The 22,811-nt window shown below is 41.5% G+C and overlaps 1 protein-coding gene across 1 annotated transcript in view; it reads left to right on the top strand.

Moving 5' to 3' along the window:
• LOC311229594 (uncharacterized protein) overlaps window positions 1-22,811 on the top strand; it is a gene marked incomplete at both ends in the record, with an annotated part of 187,090 nt that overhangs the window by 82,055 nt on the left and 82,224 nt on the right. The gene's annotated exons all lie outside the window — the stretch shown is intronic.

Below are 22,811 nucleotides of genomic sequence, written 5' to 3'. Positions count from 1 at the left end.
ATCATATATTGTTTCAATAAAGATATCGGTCGAAAACCACCGTGAGCCTTGGCCCTAACATGAGATAACTGTAATGGAAAAAATAGTCATTATTATATAATAACTCAACATAACTTATGTAAGAATAGAATTAAACACATTCATTAACCTGGGGATGGTAATGCAATACCTGACACAACCTGTTATCATATATTGTTTCAATAAAGATATCGGTCAAAAACCACCGTGAGCCTTGGCCCTAACATGAGATAACTATAATGGAAAAAATAGTCATTATTATATAATAACTCAACATAACCTTTGTAAGAATAGAATTAAACACATTCATTAACCCGGGGATGGTAATAAACAATACCTGACACAACCTGTTATCATATATTGTTTATATATATATTCAACCGATCTTCTCCTACCGGAGCCCAAAGCTCAAAACAGCCTGGATATAAAAATAAAAGCATACAAGAAGTTAGTTAGGGACCCGATCACCGTTGAATTGTGCGAACCGATGACACTTAAACAGCAACAACAACCAAAGTGCGTAAATATTAACGGGTCTCGAATGTATCAGCGCAGACGTTAGACGCAGCCCGCTAGCTAGCCCGAGGCTAGCGCGTAAGCTAGTGATGAATCCGGATAGCACGTTAGTCTATTATGTACATTGTTCAGCTAGCTCGTTAGCTTCCAAAGAGGCGATACACAAGTACGACCATGAGGTCAGCTTTAGCAAGTAACAGAAGTCATTGGGAAGCCCCGCTAGTTGGATGGGCAGTTAGCAGTTAGCATGTCTGGGCATGACAGCAAGTGTTTGTGAATAGCCGGCCCTAACAATGTATTCCGGCCCACATCGCCAAGTCACTCACCCGATATAGTTATCAAGCTACAGTCTCGGGTATCCCCTCGAGATATTCCTTCGCTTTAGCCATGGACCAAAATGAACGCCGACCATCGACCTTATCCAACACAGATAATTTCGCGGGAGCGAATAGCGTGGGCCTCAGGCCTAGTTTCCATAGCCTGTTCATGACCACTTTGTATTCGCCTCTCTGTGCTTGAACCTCCGGTGTAAAGTCTTCGAAAATGGCCACTTTGTGATCGCCAAGCCTTAGATTACCCCTTCTGGCCCGAGCCGACCGCATGATGAGTTCCCTCTGCTGAAGCCTGTTCAGCTTGACGATGATGGGCCTCGGCTCCCTGTTCACACCAGGAGTGGACCTGCCCGCTCTGTAGGCCGACTCACAGACGGGAGGGGAGGAGAGGACGTCATTCCCCAGTATTTTTTGCAGCAATTCCGGCATGGTCTCAGAGAGACGGCCTTCCCCGTTGCCCTCCGGTACTCCAACAATCCTGATGTTGTAGCGTCTCTCCCGGGACTGCATTTCCACAATTACCGACCGTAGTTTGGTAACTTCAGCCTGCCTAGCCAGCAGGGAGGACTCTATATCCACCATCTTCTCGCCCTGTAATGATACCTCCGTCGATAGCGCAGCTAGTTCGATAGCATTAGCCGAGGAGACAGCGTGCAGCGACTCCATCTTGTCTATCAGCGGGACGACCGCCAACCTTATTTCTTCTGATATCTCCCGATGAAGGTTATCACAAAAATCCGCCAGCACTTTCTTTTGTGCTTCAGCGAAGCGTGTCTCAGATTCTGCATGGAGCTTGGTCATGACCAAGAGCACAGCTTCGCTTATCTCACCGACACCGGGCGATGGTGCGGCCAGGCCCGGTGGTGGTTTGCCGGCTGGGGCGCTCATGGATCTGGTTTCCACCACCGACATTGCAGAAAGTCGAAAAAAGTCGACTACAGTATTTGAAACACGACGACTCAACAAGCAGACAAAAAACAAATAAAAATAAAATAAGGACTAATGGGGAGAAACGTATATTCTGCACGGTAGAAGGGAGCTCACGTGAAACACGTCTACTCCATGATCGCTCAGCTCCGCCCCCCACATTGTGCTTTCTAATGATGTCTCTGAGTGGCAGCATGTATAGTGAGAACAATAATGGACCAAGGCAGCTCCCCTGTGGAACTCCGAAGTAGGTGTCATGTTTCTCAGAAGAATGATCTCCAAGCCTGACGTAATATTTTCTCCCTTTGATATATGTTCTGAACCAGTTTAAGACCAACTAACTTTTCTAGATGATTTATTAGGATATCATGGTCGATCGTGTCAAACGCTGCGCTTAGATCTAATAGGACGAGAATTGAGACTTTGTTTGCATCAGAGTTTATTCTGAGGTCACAAATTATTTTGTACGAGCAGTTTCAGTGCTATGGTGCGTTCTGAAGCCTGATTGAAATTCTTCCATGATGTTGGTTTCTTTGAGAAAGGAGTTTATTTGTATTGAGACCATTTTTTTAAGTATCTTGCTGATGAATGGGAGGTTGGATATTGGCCTATAGTTGGTTAGTACATTACTGTCTAGTTTGGGTTTCTTTAGTAAGGGTCTTACGACAGCTGTTTTGAATGTGTCTGGGAAAATACCTGTCAGAAGCGATGTATCAATATGACTGTCAACATGACTGCCAACACACATGTCTTCTCTTCAAACAAACATGCCTACTATATAAACAAATGCAGAGACTATCCAATGGACAGTGATGGAAATCGTCCATAAATGTTTTTAATGTATGACAGACAGATAGAACAACGCATTCGTTTTATTAACGAAGGAAAAACACAATGTCCATGGATGTTGTTCTCAATCTCTACTATATTTTTCAAGCCTATTAAGTTAAAAAGGAATTTTTAATAAAGATGTATTTTCTTTTGCTGCATCACTGTCCTGAAAGGCACCTTATAAATAAAATGCATTATTATTATTATTATTATTATTATTATTATTATTATTATTATTATTATTATTATTATAATATTATTATTATTATTATTATTATTATTATTATAATATGAAGATTCCATATGGATGCCAGATAGGCACGGCGATAGAACTACAGGAAGAAGAAAAGGAAAAAGCACGAAACAGCCCAGACCCACGGCGCAACAGATGTGGTATGTGTAGGCGGGTTGTGGAATATGAAACCTTTTTGGTTACACTTATTAGCTAATGCTAGCAGCCCATATATCATCCCGACCTTTGCGCCATCACTGTCTTTTGAAGGCCATACCAAGCTTTTTAAGCTAGCATGAAGTAATTTATATCATATGAATCCATTGATCAATTGATTCCAAACAGGAGACACTAGTTTACCCGGAAAGGGGCTATTATTATATTATATTATATTATATTGCTCCAAAGTAGCGGCTTCTTTGTTTAAACCCTTGTGTAGTGTCCCAAAGTCTTTTTGTGCAACTGAAACTGCACTCTTTTCTATTTGGTGTGATGTGCAAACAATGCGTGTCCATAGTAGAGTTGATCTAAAAGATCTAAAAGACTTTCTTTCCTAACAAAGTGTGCTGTACCGCCCCCCCCGCCCCCCCCCCCCCGCCCCCCCCCCCCCTTGAGTGTGCCCCTTGTTTTTCTGGTTTCAGTTTGCTATGTTTATTCTTCAGTTAGTTGTTGTGGCTGTATTTCATTTTCTCCCCCTTTGAAATCCTGTGCAGTGTTGCCTTATAATAAAATATGTTGAACTTTCCTCTCGTCTGTTGTGTGCTGTTTGGGGATCTGAAACTGTCATGTGGGATGTCCTCCTCACGACAAGTAGTGCTCTTGATCCGGACCAGTCAAACATGTGTGTCACATATTTCTTGAGATGTAGAACAACTTCTGGAGACAACCGTGATCTTTCCAACGTTCTGTTATGATGTTACCTTGGGGGCGACAGTGGCTCGGTAGGTAGAGCAGTTGTCTGGTTATCCGGAGGTTCCAGATTCGATTCCCGCTCTTCCCGGGCAGTGTATCAAAGTGTCTTTGAGCAAGACACTTAACCCCTAACTGCTCCCGATGAGCAGGTTGGCACCTTACATGGTTGCCTCTGCTGTTGCCGTGTGAATGTGTGAGGGAATGGGTCAAATGTGAGGAACAAATTGTAAAGCGCTTTGGATAAAAGCACTATATAAATGCAGCCATTTACCATTACCTAGACAGTCTAGCCCTACTGGGTTGTTTAGCTAGCTTGATGTAAAGCCCCTTTAGGTTGAAGCCAACGTGGTCTTGTCTTTTCTTTCACAGAAAAAAAGAAAGTTTTGAAACACTCCAATGTTGTATTGTGATTTTCTGGATAGCATTACAACAACTATGCTGGTTAGCTAACATCAGCTAGCTTGATGTAAAGCTCCTTAATGAGGTCCAGCAGTACTGGACGTGAATATCAGGAAGGCAGCAGGACCGGACGGTATCCCTGGCCGCGTCCTAAAAGTCTGTGCCGACCAACTGGCCCCGGTATTCACTGACATATTCAACCTGTCCTTAGAACAGTCCGTCATCCCCACCTGTCTGAAAAAGTCCACCATTATCCCTGTACCCAAAAAATCCACGCCCGCTTGCCTCAACGACTATCGCCCTGTAGCTCTCACCTCCATAGCCATGACGTGCTTTGAGAAGCTAGTGAAGGGCTACATCTGTTCCTCCCGCCCCAACACCCTGGACCCCCTGCAATTTGCATATAGCCCCAACAGGTCCACGGAGGATGCCATAGCCCATGTGCTGCACACAACAGCATCACACATGGACAAGAGGCAGGGGAACTATGTGAGAATGCTATTCATCGACTACAGCTCAGCATTCAATACCATAGTCCCCTCCAAACTAGTAGCCAAGCTCAGGGACCTGGGATTAAACTATGACCTCTGCCAGTGGGTCTTGGACTTCCTGACAGGAAGACCCCAGGTAGTGAGAGCAGGCAACAGCACCTCCTCGTCCATCACTCTCAACACAAGGGCCCCCCAGGCCTGTGTTCTGAGCCCCCTCCTCTACTCGCTGTACACACATTACTGTGTGGCACAGCGGAACAACAACACAATTATCAAGTTTTCTGGCGACACAGTCGTGGCATGATCTCTGCAAACGACGAGAGGGCCTACCTGGAAAAGGTAGAGGACCTGGCGCGGTGGTGTCGGGAGAACAGCCTCTCCCTGAACGTCAGCAAAACGAAAGATATGATTTTAAGTACCTCGGAGTCCACATATCCGAGGACTTGACATGGACCACACACATTGACAGTGTAGTGAAGAAGGAACGGCAATGCCTCTACTTCCATAGGCGCCTAAGGAAGTTCAAAGTGAGTCAGAAGATCCTTAAGAACTTTTACTCGTGCACAATAGAGAGCATCCTGACTGGTAACATCACCACCTGGTTTGGGAATAGCACCGCACAAGACAGCAGCAGAAAACAGAGAGTGGCCCGTTCAGCCAAACGCACAATTGGAGGTCGGCTTCCCACTCTCCAGGACATTTATAACAAGCGTTGCAGGTCCAAGGCTAAGAGAATAAACAAAGACTCTAGTCACCCAAACAACTGCCCTTTTTAACTGCTGCGGTCAGGCAAGCGCTACCGGAGTCTCATGGCCAGTACAGAGAGACTCAGAAGGAGCTTCTATCCCCAGGCCATCAGGATGCTCAATGACAATGACACTATGTACAACCCATCATCTACACTCACTGCACACAGATCCACATGTACACACTACACTCACTTTAAACAAACACTCACCTTACGACTCACTTTACTCACTTTAACACACTTTATATGTATCTATTAGATTTGCACTACATTCATACCTCATTTGCACAGTGTACCTCATCTCATTTCTGCATTGTACCTCACTGTTACTCATTTTACTCTGTATTGTATATTGTATTGACTGAACATTCCTTTAATAACTTTTTTTTACTGTATGTAGCACACTCTCAGGGGCTCATACAGAAACAAGCATTTCATCATAAAGTATTCTGTATTTTATTATGACAAATAATAAACAAACTTGAAACTTGAAACTACTGCAGGAAGTAGGGGTGCTGAGGGTGCTGCAGCATCCCCTAGTGGCAGAGGTCAAATAAACAAGTATAAATAAGAAATAAAAGCAATAATGTAATAATAATAATTTAATAACAATAATTATAAAAATAATATAGGAATCTCTCATTATTGCTCAATGAATTATAGGTATAGCGATAAATTAGGTTATTATAGTATCACTGAATATTTTTTGTAATAATCACTGGACACTACATCTGTGCCATCATTTCCTGTACATTTCCTGTCCACAAACATTCAGACATATTATGCAGCATCAGATAGCAAAAGGAATTATGAAATATCTTCATTCCAAAATGTTTGGCAGCAGAATTACCCAAAAGAGACTTCTCACTCATAAATGCAAACAGTATTTGGACTATATGCCCAGACATGATCCTTCATCATCACAAACCTTGCCACTTTTGGAATAGGTGATGACATTTATTCAAAGCTGCTGTACAGTGTAATGTTATCTTTATTATAATGTATTATTTCCTGAATATTTTGCTGCTGAAAATGCCATAGAGCATTATGACATTGAGTTATTACCCCAAAAAACACCAAAACTGGCACAAAATGGGAATATGTCGGCATCTCAGCTTGGTGAGTAGGGGCCTCAGATAAACCAGGAGGGGAGAAGATGGAGCGCTGCACCGTGCTGCAGTTAATGAACATCACAGAAGAGTGACTGCCTGTCACGAGTGCCATTACTTCTGGGAGTGATCAACATTGGGTCCGCTACAGGGTCGCTTTCAAAGCAGAGTCCAGGGCAAGACAACTCCTACCAGCTAATGTTCGCTGTACACAGCAGTGCCACAGAACTCCTGCCTCGAACATTTGTATCAGCCATGGTTGCTCACAAACTACCACTTCGGTGGCCCAGAAGAGCAGCATAGCGACCAGGGGAAGAATTTTGAGGCTGGGGTGTTCAAGGAAGTATGACAGAGACTCGGAAGACCGTACATCCTGTATTCTACTAACCCTTTGAATGTTTTGTTGGGCCTTTCTCACGGCGGCTGCCTGGCGGTGTCATCGCGGGGTAAGCATATTTGTTTGCCCTGCGGTGGCACTGTCATGTGACTGCCGTGGAGTGGGCCTCTTATGATGGAGATTGAGACACATCCTCTTATCCTCTTATAATGTGTACTTGTTCTGTTGTGTTTTTTTATGTCTTTTATTTTTTGTTGTTGTGTGTTATGTGCTCAGATTCTGAATTACATGTGGGACCCTCTCAAAAACGAGATACTGTATCTCAATGTGGTTTTCCCAATAAAGAATTTCAATTTCAATATAAGACAACAAACTGTTCGCTTCATGGTCCAAATCTCCTCTGGGGAGAGGGCAGAAACCGTCACCTTAGGGGACCTGGCACATCACCTGAACTAATAGGATCCGCTCTCCTCGTCCTTAATAACCTATGGCTTCTCCGCACACTAATTGTGAAATTACCGGTAGTTAATTATGTTAGCGTGCAGCTGGCAACATGAAGTCTACCACAATGCTTCTAATAATAATAATCAGATATAAACAATTGCAAAAATTACACAAGATATGCACATAAGGCGGCTGGGTGGTGCAGCGGACTAAGCGCTCGTCACCAACGCATGATACACTGGTATCGAATCCGGCTGTCAGCGTTGCCTCCGGCTTAGCCGGCCGCCATACTGGCTCAATTGGCAGAGTCAGCGGGAGGGAAGCCCGTGGGTGGTAATCTGGTCGTTGTAAACAGCGACCCTTACAGGTCGGTCAGGGCGCCTGCACAGCGAGGATGGGAGATGGTGAGGGTAGTGTGAGCCTCCCAAACGTTACACCTCACCAATGAGAGTCCGCGCTGGCAGGTGAAAAGAAGTGGCTGGCTGACTCTGCATGTATCGGAGGGAACATGTGATAGTATCTATCAACCCTCCCTAGACCGACCAGTGGGGGGCACATGCGAGCAACGACCAGGAAGGGAAGGGGGGAATTGGCACGACTAAATTTGGATGGGAGAAAAAAACACAGAAAAACAGGAGGAGAAAAAGTGGATAAAAAAAACAAGATATGCACATATTCTTGAGAGTACCTGTTACGAGATATGTATATATGTACTCAGGTGAATGTGCATTACTGAATGTATATATATATATGCAGTACTCTTTTATACCACTGGGAAGCGCAGAAACGCTATACTGAAAGGATGCACGTATGACGTCATCGTATCACATATATATGACCGCGTGAGCGGAAGTGTGTTTTTTAGGTGTGTGTGCAGGTACATGTCTCCACATTTTTTATACCTGTCTCACCGTGTGATGCGGTGAGGCTGTGCTACCAATAAATAAGCTACAGGCTAAAGATATCTCCTTGGACAACGTGTCTTTTCTTCTATATGCAACGCAAGGGAACCTGCAAAGCTCAACAGTACCACATGTGCAACACAGCAGTTCATGGTGTTTGATATAAGTGCACTGATGCCAGAACGCATTCGGCTGAATAGCAAGATACAGCAGATCCTACCTGGTCAACAACAGTGTTGCAGACTTTTCTGCAGAGATACTATACCAGAGTTAGTCTAATATATGGGGCGGCGACAGTGGATCGGGAGGTAGAGCAGTCGTCTGGTAATCTGTAGGTTCCCGGTTCGATTCCTGCTCCTCCCGGGCAGTGTGATTGATTGAAATTGATTTGATTGAAAATGTTATTAACAGATTGCAGAATGGGTACAATACAGTACGGCTCAATACACACAATTGTTAAGGGGATGCAGACCAGAGAAAGATTTTTGTATTGTTTATATCAGGGTCCCCCATTTTCAATTCATCATGACATTTATGACATACACAACATACAGTACTGTTACATCCAGACATTTATGACATACAAGATATACAAATATACAGTACTGTAAAATAAAAGACAATATATACATAAGACAACATAAAAGAAAATATATACATTCGAGGGGGAAGAAACTGTACATTGGGTGGGTGGGTGTTTGGACATTTACCGGGGCCATTTTCGAATTGCAGCCTCCCGTAGGTGCTCTTTGAGAGCGGTTTTGAAGGAGGGTAGGGATTCACATTATTTTACGGCTGTGGGTAGGGCGTTCCACATTGTTGTGGCATAATTGCGAAGCGTGTTTAGTCCCTTGTTTGAGCCGAATCTGGGTTGAACATGATTTGTGGAACTCCCTCTGCATGGTGTTGTGGTCGTGGAATTCACTGACCTTTGGGAAGTATTTTGACATTTACATGGGTACCTTAGTGGTGTAGTGTATCTTGTAGACCAGGCCCATTGCAAGTTGCTGTACTCTGTCGTCTACTCTAAGCCATCCTAGGTTGTCAAAATGGGCAGGGGTGAGGTGGGTTTTAGGAGTAAGGTCAAGCAGTAGTCTGACCAGTTTTTTTGTGATGTTTGTAGTCTTGTTTTTAGGGCCTTTGAGTTGCTTTGGTACAATGAGGTGCAAGCATAGTCGTAGTACCCTTGAATGAGTGCTCCTGTTAGAGTCTTCAAGGTATTCTTGTTTACCAGAGAGGACATCCAGTACAAGAATCTTGTTCGTTGGTTGATTTTTTTTTATTACATTGGTTGCCATTTTGTCACAGGAAAGATTTGCCTCTAGGATGGAACCAAGGTAGGTAATTTCATCTTTCCTTGTGACAATATTCTCACCCACTGTAACAGAGAAGCCGTTGGCCTTGCTGAGTTTGTTATTTGATCCAAAGAGAATGGACTCGTGTCGAAGTGTCCTTAAGCAAAACCCCTAATTGTTCCCGATGAGCAGGTCGGCACCTTGCATGGTCGCCTCCGCCGTTGGTGTGTGAATGTGTGAGTGAATGGGTCAAATGTGAGGAACAAATTGTAAAGCGCTATATAAATACAGCCATTTACCATTTATACTATTGTATATTAACACTCTTTAGACAGACTGACTAATAGACTAGGCTACTAGGTTACATATTTGTGGAAGGATTTTTCTCTCCATCTACATGCTGTCCTTGCAATTCAACTCGCAACAATGTATGTACTTGAGGCTCCGAGTCGACTGATAGTGATACAGCTACCATGCATATTTGACGTAGAAAAGGGTTTTTGATTTGGGGACCATGAGATGTCTGCTTACAGGTTGTGTAGTGGATTCATTTAGAGCGGTGATTAATTTTTATTTAAGTATTCACCCGGGCCATGTTATAAATATATATTGTACATTTATCATAGCAAAGATTTTGCTTATAGAAATCTATATGTTTTAGGCAAAGATATTTCTGATATAAGATACCTTGAATGAATGAATGAAATGGGTTTTGACTTAAATGGACGATGTAGTAGCCTGCTCGCGTACTGTAGCAAAACTAGTTGAGAATCACTGATCTAAGATCTAAGACTTTGCTGATCCTAGATAAGCACTGGAACCATTGCAATGCATGGGCCCTGGCTTGCACTTCAATGAAATATGAAAGAAGAGATATATCCCCCTGAAGTCCTCCTAACACTTATTGTCCAGCAGATGGCATACAAGTTGCTCTGTTTGATCCTTAGTCAAAGTCAAAGTAAACTTTATTATTCCCCGCAGGGAAATTCACAGTGCGGGCAGTGCAGAAAACAACAATACATATAATTATTACTAGAAAGGTGAGCTCAGTAGAGGGCAAATCTCCACCAGGCGGCAGCCACACTCTCTCTAACAGAGCAAACAAACACGCTTGCAATATTTAACAAATCCAGACACCATCTATTATCATTCATTATAATTACCGGTATCCAAACACACATGCACAACATATACAGAGATCATCCGCTCTCTGCAGGAAAGAAGAAAACCCTACTGTGTTAGGCGGGGGCGTAGGGGGTGGAGCAAACATAGACCAATGAAAGCAGGTTTCCCACACACTATTCCTATTACATGTACTGTAGCTATGCATCATAGTGCTGTTTTTAATTGATCGTTAATCCTTCATCATGAAACACATTTTAGATATCTTCAAGACTTATATTTTATTTGTTTCAGATATGTAGGCTACACTTGACCAGTTATTTGGTTCAAGTATTAACCAGAGGTGTGGACTCGAGTCAAATGACTTGGACTCGAGTGATGACTTCAGACTCAACAAAATCATAAGACCTGCAACTCGACTTTGACACCAGTGACTTGTGACTTCACTAAGACGTGAGCCTTATCAGTCTAGCCCAAAATGTTAAGTAATTATGCCATAAAAAGTGTAAAGCGAATCATCTTAATTTCCCCGATTACAGTTGCATGAGCGGAAAAGTAGGTTGTGTGTTAGTGCAGTCATCTAAATGTAATATACTAAAGAATGCAGTAGGACCCAAAAACACAAGGTTTCAGACTTGTGACTTGTTTGAGACTTCACCTGGGAATTGTCAGTCTTGACTTGGGACGTGAATCGGGACTTGAGTGTAAAGTCTTGAGACTTACTTGGGACTTGCAAAACAATGACTTGGTATATGTGTTAATATGTATAAACCATGTATAGACCAATGAAAATACCACATATATATTAACATATTTTTCTCACTAAAATTGTTCACTAACAACTAACTACATACAAATGGTTAAGATATTATGTCTCCAACTGAACAGTTCGTTTGTGTTAAGGATTGCTATTCCTACAAAGCCAGACTATTCTTTGGGATTCCGCAGAGGTCCATTCTTGGACCATTATTATTCCTTATCTTTATTAATGATTTTTCTAATGTCTCAAATGTCCTTTTTCCAATTATGTTTGCAGATGACACAACTAGTTATTTCTCATTCAAATTTCAATTCACTGATTAAGGATGTTAACGTTCAGATTAAATACACTTTGAAAATAATCAAACTATCATTTTTAGTGGCAAAAAATCATACTCTAAGGATTTATCTAAAATTGTAATTGAGTGTTGAGATGCCTCAAGTATCAACTACAACATTCCTGGGAATTATTGTTGAAGAGAGTTGGAGAGAAGAAACAGACTGGGTTAGCAGAAAATCTATTGGCATAATAAGAAGGGTTGGTCATCTTGTCACCACAAACAATCTACTTACTCTTTATTACAGTCTAGTCAAGTTTCAAGTTTCTTTAATAGTTGTCATACAGAAGTACAGAATACTTTTATACAAAATGCTTCTTACTGTTACGCTCCAGAGACTGTGCAAGACAAGATAAGTATGAAATAAAATAACATAGTAAAATTAGAAGTAAAAAAATGAGGTCACAGTGTTCAGTTTAGACATATGTACAATGTTCGATGCAGAATAGACGTAGTTACCATACAATATACAATACTGTGCAGTGTACTAATATACAATACTATATAGTGCAAGGCAGGAATGGGACGAGGTGCAATTTAGGTACAATTCACAGTAGGTGTACGAGTTGTAGTGCAAATCCTTTATCAATAAATATAAAGTGTAAAGTGTGTTTGTGTGATCTAAAGTGTGGAGAGTGGGTGCTGCAGTGTGTTGTTTGTTTGAGTGAGTGTGTGCGTGTGGGTGTGTGTGCTGTGTGCATTTGATGGTTGTTGCATAGTGTTTATTGTTCGTTTAGCAGCCTGATGGCCTGGGGATAGAAGCTTCTTCTGAGTCTTTCTGTGCTCGCCTTAAGACTCCGGTATCGCTTGCCTGACCGCAGCAGTTCAAAGAGGCAGTTGTTCGGGTGGCTCGAGTCCTTAATAATTCTCTTAGCCTTCCCCTTGCACCGCTTGTTGTAAATGTTCTGGAGGGTGGGAAGCCCCCCTCCAATTGTGCGTTCGGCTGAACGTGTCACTCTTTGTAGTCTGCTACGGTCTTGTGCAGTGCAGTCTAATGTATCCTTATCTTTCATAATTGTAATGTACTTTTCCTACAACTCTGTTTCAGAAACACCAGATTCTTACTATTTATGACATCAATATTTCTCAAATAGGTGTTTTTATTTAGAAGATACATCCAAGTAAAGGGAATATTCCTGAGCAGTTCAAGACTTACTTTAAAGCAAATGTATGGGTCCATTCTTACTCAACTTGTCAATCTTCAGATCTTCATGCTCCTAAATGTCTCACTTGCAGAGGTACGTTTTCAATTTGATTTAGGGATACCATATTATGGAATGGCTTTTCCCACCAGGCAAAAAACTAAATGTGCTTAAAAGATCATTTAACTGCTGTTTTGTGATAGCTTTTCCTCATGTATTGTTGTCCATGTATCCATGATTTATTTGTTTCATGTATCATTACTGTTGCGCAGGAGTCAATACAGATGTATAAAGCAATATCCCCCTCACAAACACACATGTACACATACACATCACACACGGTTTCTACTTTTATTTTGATATTATTATTGTTGTTGTAATTATATATATTTTGTTACTATTAGTTTGCCATCACTTTTATGTAGTCATATTATTCTCTGTATGTTAATGTTCTGTTCTCTATAACATTGCTATTTAGGTGGAGGCTTGGGTTTTCTGCCTCTCCCTGCACTGTATATAATTTGTAACCTGTCATTTTTTTTTCTTAAAATTGTGCAAAAATAAAAACTTAACTACAATATTACACATTATTACACTCATATTAAACAGCACATTGTTACACACTATTTCACTATTACACACTTAAGAATGGGGGCATCTGTACTGAGTTCATTGACGTCTCCCATAAGTCTCTATGACAAATGGTTCATGAGATATGAAAGGGGGCAGGTCTTATTTCAACGGATGATGATGGAAATTAATGTTTTTATTGCATAGGTATATGAACAACAATAGTTTCACTATGGCATTTCCATGTTGTAAACAGGGGCCAGAGAGCTGATTATTGTATGCTCTGAGCAGTGAACCTGTGTCGCCCTCTTGGCTTTCAAAAGGTTTAACTTATTACTGAATATTTATTTCAATGAACTGGACAATGATGGAAATTAAATCAAATAAAATACTTGTCATTGACCCTTTTTTTTTATATTCAAGAACGCAGGTCCTTGGCCTGCTGTCAGCTTATGTGTGATGTTTCATCCAAATTGGCTCTGTAGTTTAGAGAATAGCTGTGTGGACACTGAACACACATATATGATATATATATATATACATACACACACAAATGCATGATCTCCTCCAGGCTTCTGCATCAGTTCATCAGAACATCAGTTCACACAACCATACACCCCACCCCCCCCAACGCACACACACACCGGACCAATACATGATCTCCTCCAGGTGTCTGCATCAGTTCATCAGAACATCAGTTCACACACAACCATACACCCCTCCCCCAACACACACACACACACACACCACCAAAGCACATTCAAGTAAGACAAATAAATAAATACAAAATAAAATTACATTAATCCCTATCACTATCTTACATAATCACCAACTACACATAACCCTCTCATTCAACAATCTACTTCCTGTGAGGATAAAATAACCTGGCTGTGGTGATCTTTCATTCCAAGTGTTCACTGAGCCTCTCAAGGAAGGCAATAGACTGTATAGTTATCACCTGAATAGGATGCAATTCCTCCCATAAACTATACAACCTACTACCTCACCTTGCTAGGTCATATTCCTCTGATCGTTGTTCAATAAATAACAAATAGCAAACACAAACAAATACACTTCATTCTAAAAAGAAAAAAAAAGAAAATCAACAATTAAAAAACACATATCATTCATATTTTATAGACTTGGTCAATGTAGCCCAAAGCGAAAAAGTGATTAATATCCTATCCACACACAAAAAAAATTCATTGATTCCTGAATCTTCTGTCAGTCAGTCCAGCCGTCGGGTCAGAGTAGATCAGTCTGTCTCCTTAGGAAAGACAGTAGATTGTATAGTTATCTCAGAGGGAGGACACAAACCCCACAACTATTCAATCTACTACCTCAGCCTCAAGGACAGAAGCCACGCTCACAAGAAGCTGGACAGGAGATCCTTCTGTGGAAGAAGCAACAAAAATAATAAGTTAGTTTTTATTACATTGTTGTATGCACATCAAAGACATACTGTATGTCACACACATCTGTCCAATTGATTCAAATGACACTCCCTGCCGTGGGCTGATGTATCTGGTAACAGTTTAATCAGGAATTTCCTCCAAGGAGCAATTTCTCCCCTAGACTAGTCACAATGTGTTGTAAAATCAGGCCCTGGCTCACTACTCAATTGGCTGCTAATGATTTATGGTATGGTCAGTGTATGTCAGTATCGGGTATGAAAGTGTCATGACAACGATGAGCCAGGTATGTGCACAAGAACTATGTCACAGTATGGCTCTTGAAAAAAACTGTAAATGATGGACAAATCAATGTTGCCAGCATGGAAAGTGTGATAATTTGTGCACGCCTAAAGCGTAACTGACTGGCATCCATAGAGGTTGGCATGTAGTAAGGGAAAAGCATGGCCAAGAATTAGTGCCTATTTTTCTCACAAACTTGGCTTGAGTCTTCAGTTCTACTACCCCATGGAAGCTTGCTGTTTAACAGGCAGAAGTAAATAGCTCAATTTAAACATGGCTTCCCCTGGTTACCTCCCTTAAGTCTGTACAGCCGGCAAGCAAAGCAAAAGAAGGAACATTGATGAAAACAAAATGGCAGCGCTTCGGCCATTTTAGGGAGTTGCTTGGCACCCATACGCAACAACATCTGTGGTGCAACCTGCTAAACTCTGCATCCTTCTATCCCCCCCCCCCCCCCCCCCTATTGATAACCGAGACAAATTTTGTTTTGAATATTGAAAAGTAAACTTTAATAACATTTATTTTTGTCTTTTTGCCTACACAGTGAGCCCTGAATGGTCCGGTGAATCATACATTATTACTAAAAGTATGTGGTTCTTGCTGTTTTGTTGAAATATTTACAAACGTACCCTCACAGAGGGACAACTTCCCTGTAAGCCCCACAGGTGATTTTGAATAGAATCCCAGATTACCCACTGCTACGACTTTTGAGATTTTTTTTTTAAATCTCTTTCTCTCGCTCAGTGTGAAAGCCACTTCAAGTCCATTGAAATAAGGGCTCAGTGTTTACTGTGCCAACTGCAGTCTGGGATACAAGCTGGTCAGAGCTGTCTGGGCCCCGACTGAGCCCCAGCCACTGTTACGGTAGACGGTGGTCAAACCACGCAAAGACCCTAACACTTTGCATAAATTAGCATGTGAACCACGATCGCTGAAAAGCGGCTGGGCAGTTCATTAACATTCTGAATTCTTCTTTAGCCTAATTAAGGCCGACAGTGATTGAAATGTTTTGGCAGGCCATGAGGCTGTGGGAGGGCCAGGGCAGGCTCACTGAGGCAGAATGGAAAGACACAGGAGCAGGACAGAGTGGGAAGCCTTAATTGAGATGTTGAATTAATTAGATGGCAAATGGTATCAAACTCTTCTGACTGGCTGGCGAATGCTGAGGGGACAGACTGGTTGGCGGAAACGCATTCAACTCTATGCTGGAAATGTTGTGGGCACTCTATTTGTTGTGGTTGTAGGTCACTCCCTGCAGAGATAAATTTCATGAATTCAGAATTATAAACGCAATCTTTGTTTTATATATATATCACTTGCATGATACTTATGGGTCGTTTTCATGATGCGCTAGGATATCGCAAAGTAACAACACGTTTAGATGTCATTGTGATTGGACAAGCTTAGCTGTAGCCCTATTTTCTGAAATTTTGCCTAAAGGTACATGCCCAAGTAAATGGAAGATTGCTCCACTTCTACAAGGTCAATTAGCATGTTCTTGGTATCTAGGAACATCTAGGGACCTCGGGAATGTATTCCCAGTGTCAGAAATAGTGTGTCCATTACTAGACTTGAGTAAATTGTGATGAAACAAAGGAGAATATAAATTATGATTTTCTTTTGCATCTTTGCCGGTGAATAACACCATGCTAACATTGAGGTTCTTCTGATTTCATTCAGCACCTTCTTGAGATCAAGTGTACAAAATATCTAAGCAAATGAATAAAGGGAAGATGATTAAACAGAAGGATTTGTAGATACAGTAATAATCATAATCCATTTGAATTATACATTCAAAATTGAATTATGAACTATAAATTGCCTTATTATGGCCAAGTCATACATCTATGGATAGGGGAAAAGCTCATATTTCCAATGGGAGTGTTAAATCTGGATTTAGTCATTTCCTCTTGGTTTTACGATAAAAGAGAGATATAATTCGCATTATTCCGATAAATTCTTATTTTTGGACAATTTTTAAAACATCGGTAAACAAACGTAGTGGTTAAAATATACACTTTGACTGCTGTTTTGATTCTTTACTCTTAGCTACATTTGAAAAAGAAACACAACATTAATTAATACGGTCTGTATTGATCGATTTATGACAAAACAGCAGGGTCCCCCTTGGGGGACCTTACAGCTTAAGGCGTTAAGGAACATGGCAAACATAAAAAAATTGCTGTATTTGCCGTCTTACCCAGAGTCAGACGAGAAGATAGGTACCCTTCTCATCTCTGTGCGTGCAGTGCAGAGAGAAAGCCCTGCAGCGAGCTAACTAGCTTACACAATGACTGGACGTGGATATGGACCATTAGCCTACCCTCAAAAGTAACAAAATACACTTTCCAACAACTCCAAAATGGTTGACTTGTGTATTTACCACTTGTAGAAATAACATTATAAAATTAAATTAGATGTAACTTTTTAAGCAGATACTCTACATCGTCTGAATTATTAACCCCATTGTAACTTCCGTCAACAAAACCAATGTGACTAGCTAACCTACAGAATGACTGCTAATCATTTACATTACATTTACATTCTGTCATTTAGCTGACGCTTTTATCCAAAGCGACTTACAAGTTCTGTACGACAAGTCCGCAGGTGAGTAACAATGTTCATCAAACAGTGTTGAAACTTGGGTGCTGCAGTGTTGAGTGCATAGTAGTAGAGACATATAGTAGGTAGTAATATGGGCAAGGAAGATTATTTAGTGGAAAAGTGCATGATAGTATAATAATAATCATGGACGACTTCATAAGGGAGGAAGGTGATGATGAATTCTAACAAACCAAGGTCCAGAACCTTATATATTTGAACCAGAATTTACAGAGGAGGAACTACAGGTTCTGGTAGTGGAGCGGTCAAGAAGGGAGGCAGAGGCAGTCGAACAGGCTGAGGCTGTTATTTCTACACATGATAAATACACAACATGTAGATACATTTTGAAGTTGTTGGAAGGTGTATTTTACTTTACTTGTATGTTACTTTTGATGGTAGGCTAATGGTCATTGTGTAAACTACAGTAGCTAGCGTGCTGTGGGTGCACTCTCTCTGTACTGCACTGCATGCACATGTCATCAATCTTCCCCTGACTCTGGGGAAGATGGCAAATAAGCTAATTTCCCAAAAAGCTGGCGTGTTCCTTTAACTCATTGAATGCCAAAAACTAGTATACTCGTTTTTCAAAGCCAACCGTTCGCCACCAAAAACGTAAATACTATTTTTTTTTGTGTTTTATTTAATTTTTATTATTATTATTCTAAACAGTCCGCCGGACCTTCTTGTGTGAGCTCTGTTTGAATTGGAATTGAAATGACGATCGAATCCCGATAGGTGGCAGTACCTTTTTAACTGGGCTAGTTTACTGTGGGGGGTGGGGGGGGGGGGGGGGGTTGCTCACTCACTGCTGGCCAGAGTCGTCGTAGCCAATAGCCTGCGGACTGTCTATGCAATGGCGAACGAACTATTGGAGATTATTATGAAGAGGACAAAACTATCACACTTATGGATGATAAGGTGTGTTTTCACCAGACTACATTGGACTCAGCACTTCTGGTAAATCATAAAAATACTATAGTCAAACCGGCCGAGCATGTAACATCTGTTCACCGCTCCGCGGTAGTCACCGACACCAGAGTTGAGAGCACTCCAGACTAGGGCCAACTAACGTTCGGCAATGGCGATCGCCTAGACGAGCGAACTATTGGAGATTATTATGAAGAGGACAAACTATCACCAGACTATGTTGGATTCTAGTATTTTCAAACAGGCTGTTTGGATGTAACGATAACGTTATCTGTTGGGCGCTGCCAGGACCAACTAACGTTATTTATTGTTCTGACCCAAGACACTTCAGAGCAAGAGTGGACAGGGTTTTGGTGGACCTGCTAACGTCTATTTTACCGAACCCCATCATAAAAACTGCCTTTGTAATGATCCCAGCGTCAGAAAACGATTCCGCGAATAGGAATCATTTTACTATAGTCATGTTACCTTTGACCTGGAAATAATATAGGTGGCAGGCGAGCAACCCGCATGAAATGCGCATATGCGCACAAAACACATCATATTTTACGTTCCAGGAAACGGAACTTTATTATTTTGAAACGGGACGATTATTAGCATGGGATAGTGCAGGAATGAAGGTATGTAGAACTAAATGTTTTTTCCCCCTGTTTGAGTATACATATTTCCTTTCAAATTAGCCATACTATATTGTCTCCATAGCTATTATATAGAATATACGATGGGTCTGCAAACATTGTGGAAATGGTCAAAAAATTATGGCGCCAGGGAGTACAGATGGAAAAACAGCGTGGCAGTCAAAGAGTTAAGGAGTAGTTAACCTTTTGTGCGGGAATATCACCACTGTTGAAATGTATCCTTTCTGTTGTACAAAGTAGGACAAAGTGTTCATAAGTAACACATATCTTCCTGTTTACCTCATGTTTTTCTGAAATTTGATTTGGGAGTCATTAAGTTTGGCCTGTCAACTATCTAAATAATACATATTGATAATATCAGTAGGATATCAGAAAGTGACAACACATTTCAAATGTCATCATGATCTGACAAGCAGTTGAGTAATACACAATTTTTGTTTTGTGAGAATAGCACCACCATGAGGCCAAATTACTATTGCTATCATGGCACAAACATATCAAAGAGTTCACAAGTAACACATCACTTCTTGTTTACCATGCGTTTCTGAGATTCAATTGGAGATTTACTTCCCTAGATGCCACACAGCATGTTTGACCAGAATCAGGTGAACAGATGGAGTAGGGGAAAAAGTGATTCAATGTGGTGGAAAATCCAATATGGCAGACTTCATATGTATGTATTCCAAATCTGTTCTCCACAAGGAGCCACATCACTAATCATTTTTGTGACTGTACAACTAACCCAGGGGTCGGCACTCGGCAACCTTTACTATCAAAAGAGCCATTTTGCCCCACCCTGCACAAAATAAAATTCATCTGGAGCCGCAAAACCTATTTACCCTTAAAATGAAGATAACACAGTGTATAACGTTTTATATATATTTATACTATATAGAGAGAGGGATGGGAATTTATTCAAAAACTTTATTTTTCATTCGGTCTCAAGTGTAGGAGAGGAGACGGGCAGAAATCCATTCTGAATAAGAGACAACGGACCCAGTACTTTGTTGGTGGTGTGAAAATATGCCTACAAACATTACATATCTTTGGAACTGTTTGTATTAAATTATATCTGAATCGGGAGATTATCTTCTCTGTCAAAATTGAAAGTGTATCTATCCGTCGCATAAAGGCTGGCTGTGCGCTGACAGTGTACATAGAATAAGCCAAGGCATATATTATTGAAATTAATTTTCTCTAACGAACGCATCTATTTTTTTTTACCTACTTTTTTTCTCCTTTTTTCTGGGATTTTTCCCATCCCAATTTCCTCTCGTGCCAATTCTCCCTCCCGTCTTGATCGTTGCTCACATGTGCCCCCCACTGGCCGGTCGTAGGGAGGATAGAAACCATCACATGTCCCCTCCGATACATGTGGAGGCAGCCAGTCACATCTTTTCACCTGCCAGCGCGGACTCTCATTGGCGAGGTGTAACGTGTGGGAGGCTCACACTGCCCCCGCCATTTCCTGTCTTTGCTGTGCAGGCGCCCTGACCGACCTGTAGGAGTCGCTGTTTACAACGACCAGACTACCACCCATCGACTCCCCTCCCGCTGACTCTGCCAATTGAGTCAGTATGACGGCCGGCCCAAGCCGGAGGCAACACTGACAGCCGGATTTTGTACCGGTGTCTCTTGCGTTGGTGACGAGCGCAATGTCCGCTGCGCCACCCAGCCGCCCGAACGCATCTATTTCTATATCGTTTCATATACTCCAGTGCACCGCCAGACAGATTCGACCGTCGGACGCGCTGTGCTAGGTCACAAGGTTGCCCTGACGATAGGCAGCTGGACTGCCCTGACGACCGAAAGCTATGTTCCCGCCACTTGCAGGGGGATTCCCCATGACTGGCAGAGCTGGCAAAGTCTGCGACATCGGTACCATCCGAATGAGTGTTTTTGGACCATGCTAGTCAGCTGAGACAGGCTATTTATGTTCTATGTAGGCTATCTTGTTGCAAAATAATAATAATAATAATAATAGCCTCATTGAAAAAAATACTGTTGTTGCTTCGTTAGTACAGTTGGTTGTTTTCAGCATTTTATGAGCGTATCTGCTTAGTTGGACATTTTCATTGACATAAGTAGATTTTTAGTTTTTGTTTATTTATTAAATTAATATAAAACGTGTTTAGAATATTTCTTTTTTTTAAATACATGCTTTTGATATTCTTGAGTGGCGAGTGTCGTTTTCTTTCTTGTTTTCTTGCTAATTTCTCGCCACATATCAAGCAGGTACAGATAAGCCTGCATCGCTAGTAGTGAAATCAAATGAATCTGTTCAAACTGAATTAAACCCTCTATTTTTCTTTTTTTGGATGAATCCATGGTTAGTTTATTGGGGGGTCGGAAACTCAAGATTAGCCACCTCCAGACTGCAGGGAGAGGCACGGGGTATGGCGTATATTTAACTTGACGAAATATTTAAAACTTTTTTATTTCAGTTCAGAGTATCACCTCGATCTCGAAAATAAAAAATTTATAAATATAAATAGCCGTTATTTATTTCCATATTATTATAATTTTTCAAACCTACATAGAGCCACTGCAGAGTGCCGTGTTGCTGACCCCTGGACTAACCGGTCAGAAGATCCTCTTATTTGAATAATGGAAATTTGATCTGATGGTGGTGTTATAGAAAGTCAGGGCATCACCAAAATCAATAGAGTTCATCCTCTAGACCAGTGATTCCCAACATGGGGTCCGCGGACCCCCTGGGGGTCCGCCAGGGGGCGCAGGGGGTCCGCCAGACCACAGATGATTTGAGGTCTATTTTTTTTATTTTTATTTTTTTATTTCAGATAAATATTTAATTGGCATATTTTTATCATCAGAAACATGAATAGTCTCTCCACTACAATAAAAAATAAAGATAAATAAATAAACATCTAGACATGATTTTTGAACGTTAACAGTAGGCTACCGGGTAGCCGCTAAAACGCGAATCAGATGACTGTATCACTTTCCGTAGCTAGCCTAGCACGCTAGTTAACTTTCTCGGCTCGTCTGCAGTCAGCCGCCAGAGGCGAAAATGTGTGACAAATGAAAAGGAGATGACGGCAGCTCATCTGCAAAAAAAGTTAGGACCTACAGCAATCGCGAAAATTACATCACCATGGGCTTCACTGAGGGACCAGACAAACGACCTGAGTGTGTGATTTGTGGAGAAAAGTTGGCAAGCTGAAGAGACATCAGGCGTCTAAGCACCCAGAAACCGTTGGGAAGGATCCGGACTTTTTTCGGAGGAAAGAACAGTCTCTCAAGGCGAACAAGCCCGTTGATGTTAGAGTAGCGTGGAGCAGGGGTGGCAGTGATTTACAGAAGGCTACCGAAGCCTCCTTTGAGTGTTCGCTTTTAATTGCAAAAGCAAAGAAACCGCACAATATTGGCGAGCAGCTCATCAAACCAGCCTGCATCAAAATGGTTTAGAAACTGTGCGGCCCACAGGTGGCGGATAAACTAAAATCAGTACCACTCTCGAACAATGTAGTGAAAGACCGAATTGATAAGATGTCAAGTGATTG

This window comes from Notolepis coatsorum (genome assembly GCF_963971535.1).
Source record: "Notolepis coatsorum genome assembly, chromosome: 6".
In the NCBI taxonomy this organism is placed as follows: domain Eukaryota; kingdom Metazoa; phylum Chordata; class Actinopteri; order Aulopiformes; family Paralepididae; genus Notolepis; species Notolepis coatsorum.
This window is presented reverse-complemented; position numbering and strand designations above follow the sequence as displayed.